The sequence below is a fragment of the Protopterus annectens genome, chromosome 1.part0 (genome assembly GCF_019279795.1).
Source record: "Protopterus annectens isolate FY-2018-M chromosome 1.part0, PAN1.0, whole genome shotgun sequence".
NCBI lineage: Eukaryota > Metazoa > Chordata > Ceratodontiformes > Protopteridae > Protopterus > Protopterus annectens.
This window is the reverse complement of record NC_056725.1, coordinates 594,410,047-594,426,434: the sequence shown is the minus strand read 5'-3', so window position 1 is coordinate 594,426,434 and position 16,388 is coordinate 594,410,047. Positions and strand designations below refer to the sequence as shown.

At 43.2% G+C, this 16,388-nt stretch overlaps 1 protein-coding gene across 1 annotated transcript in view; it reads left to right on the top strand.

The window, feature by feature from the left end:
- Positions 1-16,388, top strand: part of RAB3GAP2 (RAB3 GTPase activating non-catalytic protein subunit 2) — a 2,949,955-nt gene that overhangs the window by 200,401 nt on the left and 2,733,166 nt on the right. The gene's annotated exons all lie outside the window — the stretch shown is intronic.

Genomic DNA, 16,388 nt, shown 5'->3' with positions numbered 1-16,388 from the left:
TGTAGATCGGGACATTGTTCCATAGCAAGGGAAGTCTTTGCGAAGGGAATCTATCCCTCCAGCATGTTCTATTCATTGTTGTGCTGAGGTTTATATCCCTAGAGCATGTAGCTCGAGTAGATTTGGTTTTGCTAAGATGGAGCATGTTCAGTTCTGGATTGGACATGGCTCTGTATGTTAGACAGAGATCGCCTCTGAAAAGGCGGTATGCAACAGAGAAAAGCCTTAGTTTTTTCAATCGTGCTGCATAGGGCAACTGTTTGAGGCCAATAATCGTCTTGGTGAGGTACCTCTGCGGTCTCTCCAGCTGCTGGAGATGCCTAGCCAGGTACATTCCAATTGGTGCATTGTACTCAATAATGGGTCTGATGAGGGAAGAGTAGAGGGACACCACTACATCCTTAGATCTTGATGCGAACCCTTTCGTGATCAGATGGGTCACATAGAAGGATTTTCTACCCACCTTGGCAACATGGTTATCAAAGGAAGGCTGACTATCTACTTGGGTCCCTAGATCCCTTATTACTTCTTCAGATTTCAGGGGGTTACCTCCTATGTGGTAGTTTGCGGGTACTGTGTTTTTTCCAAAGGGGATTACTACACATTTTTTAGCATTTAGCTTGAGACCATGGCTTTGACACCATGCATCAGTTTCATTAAGGCCCTTCTGGAGGATATCAATGTCGGCCGGAGACTCTATTATAGCACCTAGCTTGCAGTCGTCCGCAAACTTGGTCAGCCACAGCCCTTCATTGCTTGCCTGTACTTCTGAGAAGTATATGCCAAACAGGAGGGGCCTCAGGACAGAGCCATGAGGTACACTGCTCGTTACTGGTCTGGATTCGGACATAGGTCCCACTACTCTTACTTTGTGGGATCTGTCTGAGAGCCAGTTTGCGATCCATCTTGTGATGTAAGGGTTTATGCCCAGGTTGGTGAGTTTATCAATAATACCCGAATGGGGAATGGTGTCAAATGCTTTAGCAGGGTTAAGGTAAGCCGTGTGTACCTCCTTTCCCTTATCTATAGCCTGAGTAACTGTCTCAAAGAAGTCCACCAGGTTCATGAGGCATGATCTGCCCTTGACGAAGCCGAACTGTGTGGGGTCAAGTGTTTGGATGTTCCCAATCTCTCCATTTATGAGTTCCATAATGATTCGCTCCATTGCCTTACAGAGCAGACTGGTCAGGCTTATTGGTCGGTAGTTCCCAGGGTCGGTTTTGGGCCCACCCTTGTGCAGCGGAACCACCGTTGCTGTGTGCCATTCTATGGAGACATATCCTGTCGAGAGGCTGAGACTGAACAGGGTATTCAGATGCGGGGTTAATTAATTTTGGAGCTCGCGTATGACACAGCCCGGGACACCATCTGGTCCCATGGAGGCAGTGTTTTTAGCTTTAGATAGAGCCTTATTAACCAACGTATCAGTAATAATTGGAGTTATACAATCCCCTGGAATAGTAATAGGCCCTGTAGGTGGGTGGGGGTGGGGGGGATTTGCAACTGAACCTGTCGGCCAAGATGTTGGCAGTGTCAGTGGGGTCAGTGTATTTTGTTCCATTTTGTACTAGCTCAGAACAGACCTAAGCGTTGCCATTTAGGTTTTTGACGTAACCAAAGAAGGCCTTATGGTTATCCTTGGCAACTTTCTTTTCGAAACTGGCTTTAGTTGACTTGATGAGGGCCCTCAATTTCTTACTAATGCTGATCAGGGATGATTTTTCTACTTGAGATTTGGCCTTTTTTTGTATAAGTCTCCTCCTTTTATTGTATAGTTTGCTTATGGCCAGGGTCCACCAGACTGGTGTCTTCTTGCTTGAGGAAGGAGTCTTGGTTTTATTTGGGATAGCACGGTCCATGCAATCGTGAAGATGTATATAAAGTGCCTTGGTATAGGATTCTGCATCCTGGATATCATTATCCTTCTGCAAGGGAATAGTGAAGCTTTCCACTTCGGATGCAAGTAGTTTGAAGTTTGCTTTGGAAAGGTTTTTTTATGATGGTTTCTTTGACTGGGGGAGGTGGAGGGGTGACTATGGGCAGGGTTATCAGTTTGTGGTCTGATCTGACTAGAGAGGGAGTGATAACGGGTGTGGTACAATGGGTGCCCATATTTGTGATGACTAAATCCAGTATGTTGTCCCCTCTAGTGGGAGAACATACCAATTGTTCAAGGACATTTGAATTTATAAATTCTATGAACTGCTGGGCATAGGAGTTAGAACTTTGGTAGTTCGCCCAGTCTATACCAGGGTAGTTGAAATCACTCAAAATGATGGTGTTGGGTAGGACCTTTATATTTTCCAATGCCTCAAGGAATGCTGAGTGAGCATTTTGGGACATGGTGGGTGATCTATAACAGGCTACGACTTGAAATGTGGTTTTGCCTGCTGATAGTTGCGCATGGATGATCTCTGGGGCATCATGCTGCGCCACTAACCTGGAGATGTGGGTATCCTTGATGAATATGAATACACCTCTGCCCTTTGTACTGCGATCTGGTAACTGAGGCCGGAAGGTATGATATGAATTGTAACCTGGTGGTGCTCTCTGGAGCCTTGAACCAGGTTTCCGTCACTGCACAAACATCAATTTTCTCCATACTGAGGAGTGCCTCGAGTGCATGCATTTTGAGGTTGAGACTTCTGGCATTGAGTAGCATTACCCTTAGATGTTCATCATGCTATACTGCTGCAGTCATCACACTTGGGTTATCCTGTCGTCAGGCAGTCCCGCAGTCGGCCAAATCCCAAAGTCCTGGTCCGGCGTCGGTTGTCGTCGCCTCTTCCCTGACATCAGTGCGACAGGGGTATAAAAGAGACAGCCAACGCCATTTTCTTCAGTCTTTCTTGCCGCGCGGTGCCCGAAGCAGAAGCAGTTCGCAAGTGCCGGTCGGCCAGCTCCTGAAATTTTTGAATCGAGTTTCAGCCCGAAGTCTTCTCTAAAGCTAAGTATCCTGTTGGGGAAACTTTTCTTGCCTCAGACCGATGTCAGACAAAGTTAATAATTGTATTTCTTGTGGGAAGCAAATACCTCATAAGGATTTTCATTCTTATTGTATTCCTTGCCTAGGCCCAGACCACGACGTCTCTGGTTGTCGGTTTTGTGCTAGGTTCAACAAACGTACAATTAAGCGTCGGGCAGAATTCGCCCAGCATTATTTTGGCAGAAAATTTAACTATAGCATGCCGTCGGAGCAACCGATATCAGCAATGATTAAAAAACAAAAAGATAAGGACCGGCAGCCAAGGCCAAGACCAGATACAGAGGCCTCAGCAAGGCCTGATGCCGGTTCACCGGTTTTCAGCGAGGCGCCTTCGCAGCCCCTGACTACCGCAAATTCAGAAATTCTGACTGCCTCCCAAACCGAAGCAGTTGGGCCTCAGGAACCGGTTCCACCTCACTCCTCGGACGCCAGCCCCGACGGGGATCCGGAATTTTTGGATAGGCCTTCGGTCTCTGAAGGTGTTTTCAAACCGACAACTATCTCTGCCAAGCCTTATGCTAAACTCAAAGCCCCCTTGAAAGTTAGAAAACCGGGGCCACACACCCCCCCACAGGCCCCTATGCCTAAAAAACAGATGCTTAAGATGGCTGAGGATTTAATTACCCTTATCAGGGGATCCCAACCCCCACCTGACAAAAGGCCTAGACTGGAGGAAGATTATCCTTCCTCTGACCAAGCATCCATTTCCTCAGGCAACTCTGATGACCAGGATTACTCCTTCCCTCCTTATGAAGACTCAGATGCTGAAGAGTCCATTCCCTCTGTCTCCCCCCCTGAAGACTACTCTTTTGGGGAAACTTTACACACCATGAGGGAACACTTCGACTGGGAAGGCCAAGATTACTCTGACTCCAAGAAAAGACTCCGTGAGTTGTTTCTTCTTCCACAGCATAGACCCCTGGCAATTCCTCCAGTTTTAGACATTTTGGATGATGTTTTCTCTGAATCCAGTTTAAACCCAGATTCCTTACCTCCAGCACCAGCTAAACCAGACAGATACTACCGAGTTCCTGATACTCGTAAGTTTCTATACAAAAGCCCTACTGCAGACCCCGAGACCATTTCCCAGGGTCCCAAAGGGGTTAAGGCCTCTACTGCTAAGAATCCACTTCCTTCTGAAAGAGATTCCAGAGCGTTAGAAAGATGGGGAAAGAAAGTGTATACGTCTGCCACTTTGGCCATGTGGGTATTAAACTGCCAATTCCACATGCTAAAATACCAACAGTATTTGATTACACAGTTAAAGCAGAAACTGATCCCTCAGACAGATCAACTTGATTTTAAAGAGATGCAGGATTTGCTGCATGCAGCAGAACAGGTGGGAAAGCATACCTTACAGTGTGGTTTGATTCATTGGAAGCCTCATGTAGAGCAGCTGTCACAGGGTTTGTAATACGTAGGCATGCTTGGCTTAAAGAACAAGCCTTACCAGAACATGTCAAAGCAACGTTATTGGATGCTCCATTGCAGAAAGATGTTTTATTTGGTGTCAAAGCAGAGGAAGTTTTAAAGAAAATGGAAGAAAAGGCAAAATCTATGCAAACAGTTAAAGATTTTTTACAGGTACAACCTCCTCGTTTCAGCAGAAACTGGCCATCAAAAAACTGGTCCTTTCCTGCATCAGACAGACCCCAAAGAGGTAGGTACAGGCGCCCAAGGGGCAGAGGCCAGCCACAAGGTTCTTTCAGGCCTAGACAATGGCATACAACAACTCAAAGAGGTGGAGACGAAAGATCTCAACCCTTCAGGAAACAAACACAATGACTTCCCTCTTTGCTTACCAAGCAAAATTGCCCTGGCAGCACCTTTGGGAGGAAAACTGGCTCTATTTCCACAAAATTGGCGCATCATAACAAAGGGCAAATGGATTCTGGATATTATTACCCGAGGCTACAGATTTCATTTCCACACTTTACCACAGATGAGAGGCATGCCAAATCTGCCTCCAAACCAATGGGCAGAGGCTCAAACGCAAATTTCAGCTCTCATGGATATGAAAGCAATTCAAAAGGTACCTACAAAGGAGCAAGGTGAAGGTTTTTACTCAAGACTGTTTCTAGTCCCAAGAAAGGACAAAGCCTGGAGGCCCATCTTAGACCTCTCAATTCTGAACACATACCTGGAGGTACCCAAATTCAAAATGCTCACACTACAGCAGCTCCTTCCCATGCTGGGCAAGGAGTCTTGGCTGGTAACGTTGGACCTCAAAGAGGCATACCTGCATGTCCCTATCAGACAAGATTGCAGAAGATACCTCAGATTTTTGGCAGGTACAACGCATTATCAATTCTCTGCATTGCCCTTTGGCTTATCTACTGCGCCCAGAGTATTTACAAAATGCCTGGCATCAGTAATTGCATATTGCAGACAACGAGGAATACAAATTTATCCATATCTGGACGACTGCCTGATCCAAGCGGACAGCAAGGACATTCTATTACAGCATCTGGCTTTTGTAACTCAGCTGCCTAGGGTACACAGTAAACAAAAAGAAAAGTCAAAACTAATATCCTCGCAACAGATAATATTCCTGGGTGCCAGCTTAAATACAATGGCCTAGATGGCTTACCTCACACCAGACAAACAAAAACAATTGACTCAATACTTCAAAAAGATAGCAACTTTTACCCAGCTCACTGCAAGGAAAATCCTGCAGGCATTGGGGTTCATGGCATCATGCATTCAACTAATCCCATATGCAAAGCTGCATATTAGAAAATTACAATGGTACCTGAAAAGTGTATGATCTCAACACAGGCACAGCCTTGAAACAAGTATACCTATCATTCCCTGCCTTCAAAAAGAGTTCCTATGGTAAGCTCAGGCATGTCAAATAAACAAGGGTCTTCCTTTTGTCTTACCTCCAGCAAACCAAACCATGACAACAGATTTCTTACCTCCAGCAAACCAAACCATGACAACAGATTCTTCAGACTACGCCTGGGGAGCACACATGGCAGGACAATGCATACAGGGCAAATGGTCTGCAAAACAAATGCATCTTCACATCAACCAAAAGGAGATGCTAGCTGTGCAAAATACACTGACAGCCTTCAAGGACCTCTTGCATCCAGGACATAAACAGGGAGGAACACACTCCTACCCTTTATGCAGACAGGCTATGACCTTATGGGACATAGCATTGACCTACCAAGTACAACTACAAGCACAATTCCTGCCAGGAAAGGAGAACATATTGGCAGACGAATTAAGCAGAAATATGGCAGACCCTCACGAGTGGAGACTACACCCACAAGTATTTTCAATGATAACTCAAAGATGGGGATGTCCAGACATAGATCTATTTGCCTCCCCCAACAATTGCCAATTACAAAAATTCTGCACAAGGACTTATCACTCCCTAGCCTGGGAAAGTGGACGCTCTATCATTCAGTTGGACAACGCTGACAGTCTATGCCTTCCCTCCACTACCTCTATTGACCAAGGTATTATTGAAGGTCAGATCAGAGAGACCACAAATGATCCTCATTGCTCCGGACTGGCCACGCCAGCACTGGTACCCATTACTAAGGAACTTGACTCGCAGCCCTCCATGGATCTTGCCTCAATTCCCACTACTGTTGACTCAGAAAAACTCTCAAACCCGTCACAGCCAGCTCAGAACTTTAAATTTAGCTGCATGGAGAATTCCTTAAATTATCAATCAACACTTCTCTCAAAGGACGTCCTGAATGTCATTTTGGAGGCCAGGAGGCCCAGCACCAGGCAGACTTACTCAGACAAATGGAAAAGATTTTGTGCATGGCACCAGGCTAAAGGTCAAAATCCCTGGATACCAAACATTCCTCACATACTGCAATACCTAACTGAGATGCTACACAAAGGCCTTTCCTTCTCCTCTATTAAGATCCATGCTTCAGCCATTTCAGCTCATTATAATACGGATCCTCCAATTTTCTCACACCCTTTACTTAGGCAGTTTCTCAGAGGGGCTAAGAATATAAGACCCCCCAGAAAACCACCAACACCAACTTGGGACCTGAACTTCGTTTTAGAAAAGTTAACACTGCCTCCTTTTGAACCAGCCTTCTCAGCAGAACTACAATACTTGTCCTGGAAAACAGCCTTGTTACTGGCTATTACCTCAGCACGCAGGGTCTCAGAACTACAGGCACTTACGGCAGTGGAACCTTTCATCATTTTCTATCAGGACAGAGTCTCTTTACGAACTAACCCTACCTTCATGCCCAAGGTAGTATCCAGTGTGGCTTTGAATCAGACCATTCATTTACCCACCTTTTATCCTAACCCACAGAATAAAGGAGAAAGGCTCCTTCACTCTTTGGACATTCACAGACAGCTACGTTACTATTTAGATAAGGCAAAGATTTTCAGAAAAACTGACCAACTCTTTGTATCATATGCTGCAGGTTCACAAGGAAAGGCTATCTCAAAACAGACCATCTCCAAATGGATAGCACATTGCATCCGCTTTTGCTACTCGCACCATGGGAAGGCAGTGCCTGTCAATATTAGATCCCATTCTACCAGGGCTACTGCAACCTCAGCAGCCTTTCTCAGAGGGGTTCCAACTAAAGACATTCTGGAGGCAGCTACTTGGAGTTCATTGCACACCTTTACCAAGCACTACCACCTTCCATTATACTCAAAAACCAGAGCTGGTTTTACCACTGCAGTTCTGCAGGGCATTCTAGCATCACCTAACCCAGTTTAGTACCAACCACCCTTCCATAGCTTTGGGATTCTACCCAAGTGTGATGACTGCAGCAGTATAGCACGATGAACATAGTACAGTTTTGTACCTACCATAAATGTAGATGTTCGAGTGGTTATACTGCTGCAGTCCAGGTTACCCTCCATCCATCCCCTCTACATACCAGAGTGTTAGTTATAACTCCATGTACATCAATCAATTGGATGCATGTCTATATGGTGCATTTGCTAACCGCTAGTACTATTGTTTATCTACTAAGGTATTGTTGCATAGCTATTGTATTGCCTTCCTAGTTGGGGGCACCTGATATCTGGGGCAAGAAAAACTGAAGAAAATGGCGTCGGCTGTCTCTTTTATACCCCTGTCGCACTGACGTCAGGGAAGAGGCGACGACAACCGACGTCGGACCAGGACTTTGGGATTCGGCCGACTGCGGGACCGTCTGACGACAGGATAACCCAAGTGTGATGACTGCAGCAGTATAACCACTCGAACATCTACATTTATGGTAGGTACAAAACTGTACTTTTTTGGTTACCTTTGCTGGTTCCGGTGGTTGGTTTGTCCTTTGAGCCTTGCCTAAAAAAGACACTATTGGGACGGCAAGAGCCTTGGCCAGTATTTGAAAGCCTAGGGGTGACAGGTGCAAACTATCTCTGGGGAAACAGCGAGGCTTGTCTATCATGTCATCCCAGGCAGACAGACACTGGATCCCCTTAGAATGACACCAGAAGCTGAGCCAGTTGTTGAAATTGATCATTTTGCCTTTGTATTGTGGTATCATTCTAGGTGAAGGTAGTATGCTACTTAAGGTCAGGGTCATACCAGCTTGGGCTACATGATCAGAGAGCTCCTCAATGTCTCTTCTCATGTAGTCCAGGGAGGTACATCTTAGATCATTCACACCAACATGTACAATGACAGCGTCATACTTGTACTTGTTCTGGAGTAACCTAACTGCCTGTGTTATGTGGCGGATCCTAGCACCCGACAGTCAGTTGACAGTAACCGTCTCCTTGTTCAGCCTGGTGAGTGGAACATCTGTGTGCCTTACTATAGAGTCTCCTATTACTAGCGTGTTGGGTATGGTGTTTTGCCTTAGGGGCTGTCGTGAGGCACACTGCTGAGGTGAATTATGTGTTTTCTGGCTTGTGTTTGGAGGTGCAGGTTTCTTGCTTGTCTGCTTTGGAGGGCCCTGTTTCTTTTTCAGATTGGTACCTAGTGCCTTTGAATATGTTTTTGTGTATTTATGTGCATGTTTTGCCGGTGCTTGTTTTGTAGATCCATGTGTGACTGGTGGTGTGATGCTAGTGTGTCTCTTATCCTCTTGACTGTCTGTTACAGTCATGGGTTGAGAGCGCTTAGCCTCCAGTCTGGCCGTGTATTTGCATCTCTCACAAGTGTTTGTGTCTAGAGCAGGGTTGCCAGATTTCCAGCCCCCCCAGGTAGGGACAAAAAAAAAAAAAAGAAGGTCTCTCACGGCAACTGAAGACCAAAAAAAAAAAAAAGGTCTTTAATGCGGAACAGAGTTCCACATTAAAGAACTGAGCTCACTCAGTAGCTCAGCACTAAACACTGAGCTTCTCGTGTTTAATGCATTGCAGTTCCGCATTCAACACAAGTAGCTCCGTGTTTAGTGATTTTTGATTGGCCCGTATACCGGCATATGGGTCAATCAAAAATCGCTAAACACGGAGCTTCTCATGTTTAATGCGGAACACAAGAAGCTCCGTGTTTAGCAATTTTTGATTGGCCCGTATGCCAGGTATACAGGACAATCAAAAAAAAAAAAAACAAACAAAGCGGAGGCTGGCCAGGATTTAAACCGGCAGGGCGGGACTCTGGATCAGGCTGCTGATCTCGGGACAGTCCCGCCCAAATAGGGACATCTGGCAACCCTGGTCTAGAGGTAAGAGGGGAGAGGGTTGTCTGTATACGTGAGGCCGTTGTGACATTACCTCAGGATGCCCAATTCCACCAGATGAACTGGAGAGTACACCTGAATCTGACCTCTGGACATGCTTGGAAAAGTAAATTTCACTTGTCTTGCGGACAATCGAGGGTCTTATGCTGTATTATAATAGTGCTGTCTAGGAGATTTGGAAAATAATAGTGCTGTCTAGGAGATTTGGACAAGTGCTGATTTGGGTTATGCAAGTGCTTGCCTAGTTCTAAGTGAAAATTTGCAGCACAGACTTTGTGGAGCCAGGAATAGTATACCCCAGCTAACTGGCGCTGCCCGACGCTGCTCTGTGCGCAAGACAGTGCAAAAAGAGAGTTGCAGGGTTTTAAGAGAGAGAGAGCGATCAAGGAGTTTGGAATTGACCCAAAATGGCCAATAAAACCAGTTTTTAGGCAGTAACCACTCCTACAGGGACAGGCAGGCTGCTCACTGTTAACCACTGCCACTGGTGAACACAGACTTCCCTTTAGCCCAAGTAAGCACTGGCCTCCAAGAAACTTACAAACAGTTCAGAACAGCAACTCTGTAACTGAACTTTTTTTTTAAATTATAGAAAGTGGGAAAATAGTAGATTTTTTTTTTTTTTGTTTTTGTTTAAGGATAGCAGAGACACACAAGTAGCAAACTAGTCAGAACAGTGCACTAAATGACCCCAACACGTGTGTGCTAGGTCAGAGGCAGGTAAAATGCAATTTTAAGAAAAAAATATTTTAAATGAAGTGCAATACAAAAAATGCAATAAACAGGCTCTAGGTATGTTCTAAATACTGTTTCTAACACAGATATCAACTTTTGCAAGCAAGAAAACACTGAAAAGTAGGCGTTTCTAAAGTTTTGAATTCCTTCAGATCTGATAGGAGAGTAGGAGCATTGCAAAGTTCAAAAGTAAATGGTTTTCCTTCTGACATCAGTTACATGTCCTACTGGACATATAAATCTTGTACATAATGTAGTTACTGTATAAACATTGTTTAATTATCACACAACCCACTCAGTTAAGGAATGTTATTTATTTTATTCAACACCTTCTTGCATCATAGAAACTGTCAAGGGCTGCAAAAGAGAGAGAGTCTGCCATCTCCACATCTCTATTCAAGGTTTGAGTGAGGGAAACCTGCACTGAACTATAGAAAAACCTGAGGGTACATAGTTGTAAGAACTGACGTTTAGAAGTTTTGTGCTTGAAAAAATAGTGAAGATACCTGTAGGATACTATCACATAGGCAGGAAACGGCTACTGGATGGAAGAGATGGACTTAACCGAAAAGGTGGATGAGGTGTTTGGATTATAAATTTGCATATGGATTATAGATTTCTGGGGCAGGGCAGTCTGATGTTTTCAGTGTGTGTGAACATCCTTGAAGATGGATACATTTTTATCTGAACATAAGGGATGGTATACATGGAATGTTGAGGTATTGGGAACATGTTAGAGTACTGGCATGAATAAACCAGTGGAAAAGCAGAAACCAGTATCGGAGAAAAGTGATAATAAGATGAAAACCGAGACAAAAGGAGTTCGTAAACATGGTTGGTAATGAGCAGCGGAGACCAGATGAGTTTATTAAACAAGCAGAAGGAACTTAAGCATAAAGTAGTAGGAAGGCTGCCAGAATGATAATCAAGTAAATTTGAAAACTGAAAATGAGATTGAGAGGTCTTGATTAGAGGATTTTTAAGAATGTTCGAGTTCACTGTTAGCTAGAGGGAACTAAGAATGCTCAGTGAGAATTGTGCAGGAGGAAAATACTAGAAGATCAGGAAGGGAGGAAAATAGCAGGGTTATAACAAAAATGAAGAAACCAAGCTTAATTGTAAGGATTGTGGGTTATCACAGGTAGGACTAGCAGAAATGAAAACAAGTTGACAGATCTGCAACTGTACTTTCATTGGTAAAAGTATGCTTGGTCTTTTAGGTTAAGATGTCATGAAGTGTTTGTGTGTGTATTATTAGCTGTGGCACTGGACAGATCAAATCACACCTATTAAACACAGGCAATTGAAGGGTAGACACTTCTTAGCACATATAACCGAGTATCAGTGATCTAACATTTGGATAATAGTCTTAATTGTATTGAAAAGGAGAGTTTTGTATGAGAATATGCAGCTTGGTAACTGTCCCCCAAGGCGTGTTGCTTGTACAATATACAAGAATGTCGAGGAAGGAGAGAGGCTGAGAATCCAGTAAGCACTGTAGCATGTTTTCCTTTGTTAGGAAGATCAGAAATCTGTGGTTTCTTTTCTCACACCTGGAACTTAGACTAACATTCTGCTGTTGGTGCTCCAGTGCAGCATATGGGTGTGCTGCATTTCTGTGGTACCATTCTTCATATGAAGCATTAAACTATGGTCTTGTCTACTTGTTTTTGTGGGTATTAAAGATCCCATGGCACTAAATGATGAAGAGCTGGGATTGTTTTATTAGGTTTATGGGAAATAAATGCACACAGGCTCTAAACAGGCAGTGCAGATGATCTGTAGAAGGAACCTAATTTTAACCTCTAAATTTGCGTCTGACAAGAAAAGGAATTTAAAAAATGCTCACATAGAACATTGGTAACACATTATATAGTTAGTTGTATGTTTGCTTATAACTCCTGTCTTATTAGTTTAACCATTTCCTTTTCCCCCATCTTTTGTTCTTCAACCTTAAACTTTTTAAAACTATCTAAAAACTTCCTTCAGGGTACCTAAAAGTTCTGTCTTTTCAGCGCTTGCCTATTCTGTACTGTGGTTCTCATTTATATTCTTAATCTCTTCTCAGTTGTTAAAAAGAAACCCATCCTACTTAGCCTTTAAAATATGCCGTTTGACATTTGTTACTGCTTAAGTACTCTTACGCTGCATTCAGCTTTGTATGCCCTAGATGCAAGTTCCATACAGGGTAGTATTGTTAAATTCTCTGCTGTAAACTGGATTAACTTGTACCAAGAAGCTTTGATAAGTGAGCAGAAAAACTACAGATGCTTATAACTTTAACTAGGTAAATTAATAGGTCAAGTGGGCCCTTTTTAGATAAAACTGAGCCACTACAAGGACAGTTGTACAAATACACAGAGCAGAATGTATCAAAGTCAGTACTGTGGCTGTGGCAAACTACCCATTGCCGATGGATATGTCAGTTAAACTCTCGTCAAATTTGGAACGGATAAAATCAGTACTCTATATGATAAAGGAACCATACAATAAAATATTTGTGAAGGTCAAGATATGGTAATATATATTAACTAACAGGGTATGGATGTAAGCAGTGACTAGAAACAAAACAAGTTTAAGATAGTGTGAATGCCAGAAGGGTATAGTGGAATTAGACATGTTTAGTGATGCATATTATAAGAAAGGAAATTTTGAGTGAAGTATCAGCCACTGTGTTTAAAATATCTGCAGGTTGCCAAGTCATTAATATACTTACATATTTAGTTTGGAATTGATCCCAGTCAGCAGAACCTCTAAGAAAGGCAGACATTGAGTTACATACCGGGAGGACTATCGGATACTTCTTTTAGTGACAAGATCGAAAGATGGTCTAATAAATGAGATGGCTTCCTGTTTGGCAGACCTAAGAGAGTGCTGCGGTGTCTTGAACCTCATGTTATTAGCCGCAGGAGGGCAGTCCTCACGGTGTGTGCATTTATGCACTGGGGAGGAAAGGAAAAGAGTAGCCATTCAGTAACTTTGAACCATTGTGACTTTTCTGTAAGAACAGCAGTGGGGTCCTGACATCAGAACTTTGCATGTAAGCAACAGACTTGTTTACAATAGATTGTATCTGTGAGGTGTTACTAGAGGAACAGAGTACAACTAATGGGAGGGCATACTGTAACTTAATGAGTAAATGTTTGCCAGTAGGGCTTCTGATTCCAAGAGAGATGAGCATGATCTGTTTATAGATAAATTTTATTTGAGCAATATCCTTGCAGATGTTATGATTTTCATTAGAGAGAAAGTGGTCAAGTCAGATGCTGAGATATTCGAAAGGGTAAACATATTATGCCAAGTGAATTGTTAACAAGCCAGGTGATGATTGTCACTGTATGTGGAGTCCAAATTTATGCGACCTGGATGTAGTGTAGTAGCTGTTAATTTAGTGAGAGGGAGCTAATGCCAGAATGAGTAAGTTGTGAAGGACTCTATGCAGCAGTCTTGCCAGCACATAGAAAAGACGGATCTGTTATATAAAGTATAACTATTGGTCCATGAACTTCATTTGGAGGTTATAAACAGAAAAAAATATTGTCAGAAGAACACAGCTCTGGGTACGAGAGCCAGAAAGAGCAAAAGCAATCTACACAAGAGGTGACCTAGTACTTTGGTAAACTTTTAAGCCAGGGTAATGGCCAATGTTCATCGTGTTTCACTGTTGCAGTCATTACACTTTGGTTATCCTGCTGGCAGGTGACCCGCAGTCGGCCCAAGTTCCAAAGTCTTGGTCCGGTGTTGGTTGCTGTCGCCTCTTCCCTGACGTCAGTGCGCCGACGCCATTTTCTTCAGTCTTTCTTGCCGTGCAGTGCCCGAAGCAAAAGCAGTTCGCAAGTGCCGGTCAGCCGACTCCTGAGATTTTCAAAATTGAATCACAGAACCGAAGTCTTCGATAAAGCTAAGTACCCCGTTGGGGAAACTTTTTCTTGCTCCAGACCGATGTCCGTAAAAGTTAATAATTGTATTTCTTGTGGGAAGCAAATACCTCATAAGGACTTTCACTCTTAGTGCATTCCTTGCCTAGGCCCTGACCATGATGTTACTAGTTGTCGGTTTTGTGCTAGATTCAATAAACGCACTATTAAACGTCAGTTTGATTTTGCTTTACATTATTTTGGACGAAGATTTAATTATATAATGCCGTCGGAACAACAGACCGGAATGTATAAAAAACGCAAAGACAAAGAAAAAGACAGGCATCTGAGGTCCAAAACTGACGATGAATCCTCTTCTAGGCCAGTCGCCAGTTCGTCTGTTCTCAGTGAGGCGCTTTCGCAGCCCCTGACACCCGCTACCTCAGAGCCACAGGCCCTAACCAACAGCCATGTGGAGACACAGAGGCCTGTGGAAACTCAAGGTATTGGGCCTACGGAAACTATACCCTCAGATGGGTCTGGAGCCACTGAGCAGGCACCAGCTTCTGAGGGTGTTTTCAGACTTTCACAGCTTACAATTAAGGCTACTACAGCAGCAAAGGCAAAGTCAAAAACTCCATTAAAGATGAGGAAACAAGTGCAGCATTCTCCAGAACAGTCATCCATGCCAAAGAAACAGATGCTTAAAATGGCCGAAGACCTTATTACTTTAATCAGGGGTTCCCATCCCCCTCCTGTCAAAAGGCCTAGGCAAGACACTGATTATGATTCCTCTGAGCAGGTTTCCATTTCCTCTGATTCTTCTTCTGATCAGGGCTATTCTCTTCCGCCCTATGAGGACTCTGATGCTGAAGAGTCCATCCCTTCAGCCTCACCACCTGAGGATTATTCCTTTGGGGAAACCCTGCACACCATGAGGGAGCATTTCCATTGGGAGAGCCAGGATTACTCAGAATCCAAGAAAATGCTTAGAGATTTCCTTTTATTGCCTCAGCACAGGCCCCTGGCTATCCCTCCTGTGCTTGATATTGTAGATGATGTTTTTTCTGAATCCAGTCTGTCTCCAGATTCTTTACCCCCTACTCCAGTAAAGCCAGACAGATACTACAGGGTCCCCGACTCTCATAAATTTCTTTATAAAAACCACGCTGCAGACCCAGAAACAATTTCTCAGGGTCCTAAAGGGGTTAAAGCTTCCACTGCCAAAAATCCTGTCCCCTCAAATAGGGATTCCAGAGCACTTCTGCTACTTTAGCTGTAAGAGCTTTAAACTGTCAGTTACACATGCTTAAATATCAACAGTATCTCATGTCATTGTTAAAGCAGAAAATGGTTGCAAATATAGAAAGTCCTGACAGTAAAGAAATGCAGGATTTATTGCATGCAGTTGAACATGTGGGAAAGCATACTCTGCAATGTGGTTTTGATTCATTAGAGGCTTCTTGTAGAGCCGCAGTTACAGCCTCATTAATTCAAAGACATGCTTGGTTGAAAGAATAAAGTTTTTTCCATTGATAGTTAATCTAACTTTGATTGATATATATAAACATCTTGACAGTTCGGCCAACCAAATAAGACAAGAACTTAACTTACCTAAAAAGTATCTGGTTATTCTGAGGCAAATTAGAGAACTCACTATAAGCTATTTTAAAAGTTTTAAACTGGAAGAAAATGCTATTAATAGATGCTCTTTGTTGTGGCAAGCTCTCCAACAGGATCTTAAATGTATCACGACAGCAAATCAATTAATTAAAGAATTTCAATTTCATGATAAAATTTTATCATCAAACTACTGGGAAGAGAAAATTTTACTGACAGATAGAAGTAATATGTTAAAAGCAATTGACTTGACCATCAAATCTACTTCTCTTCAAAAATTAATATATACCCAGTTGATGATTTGGAACAATGCATATTATACACGCCTTACCCTGCATAAATTTAATCCCAAAAATTCACCAACTTGTCCATATTGTAAGAATCAACCAGCTGATCTTCATATGTTCTGGAGTTGTAAATGTATTTTCAAACTTTGGAATTCCCTTAAGAGTCAACTTCAGAAGGTGGGTTACCGAAGTACAACGTTATCATGGAAATTTATGATTCTGCATATTCCCCCGAAAGAGATCCTTAAATCACAAATTATTA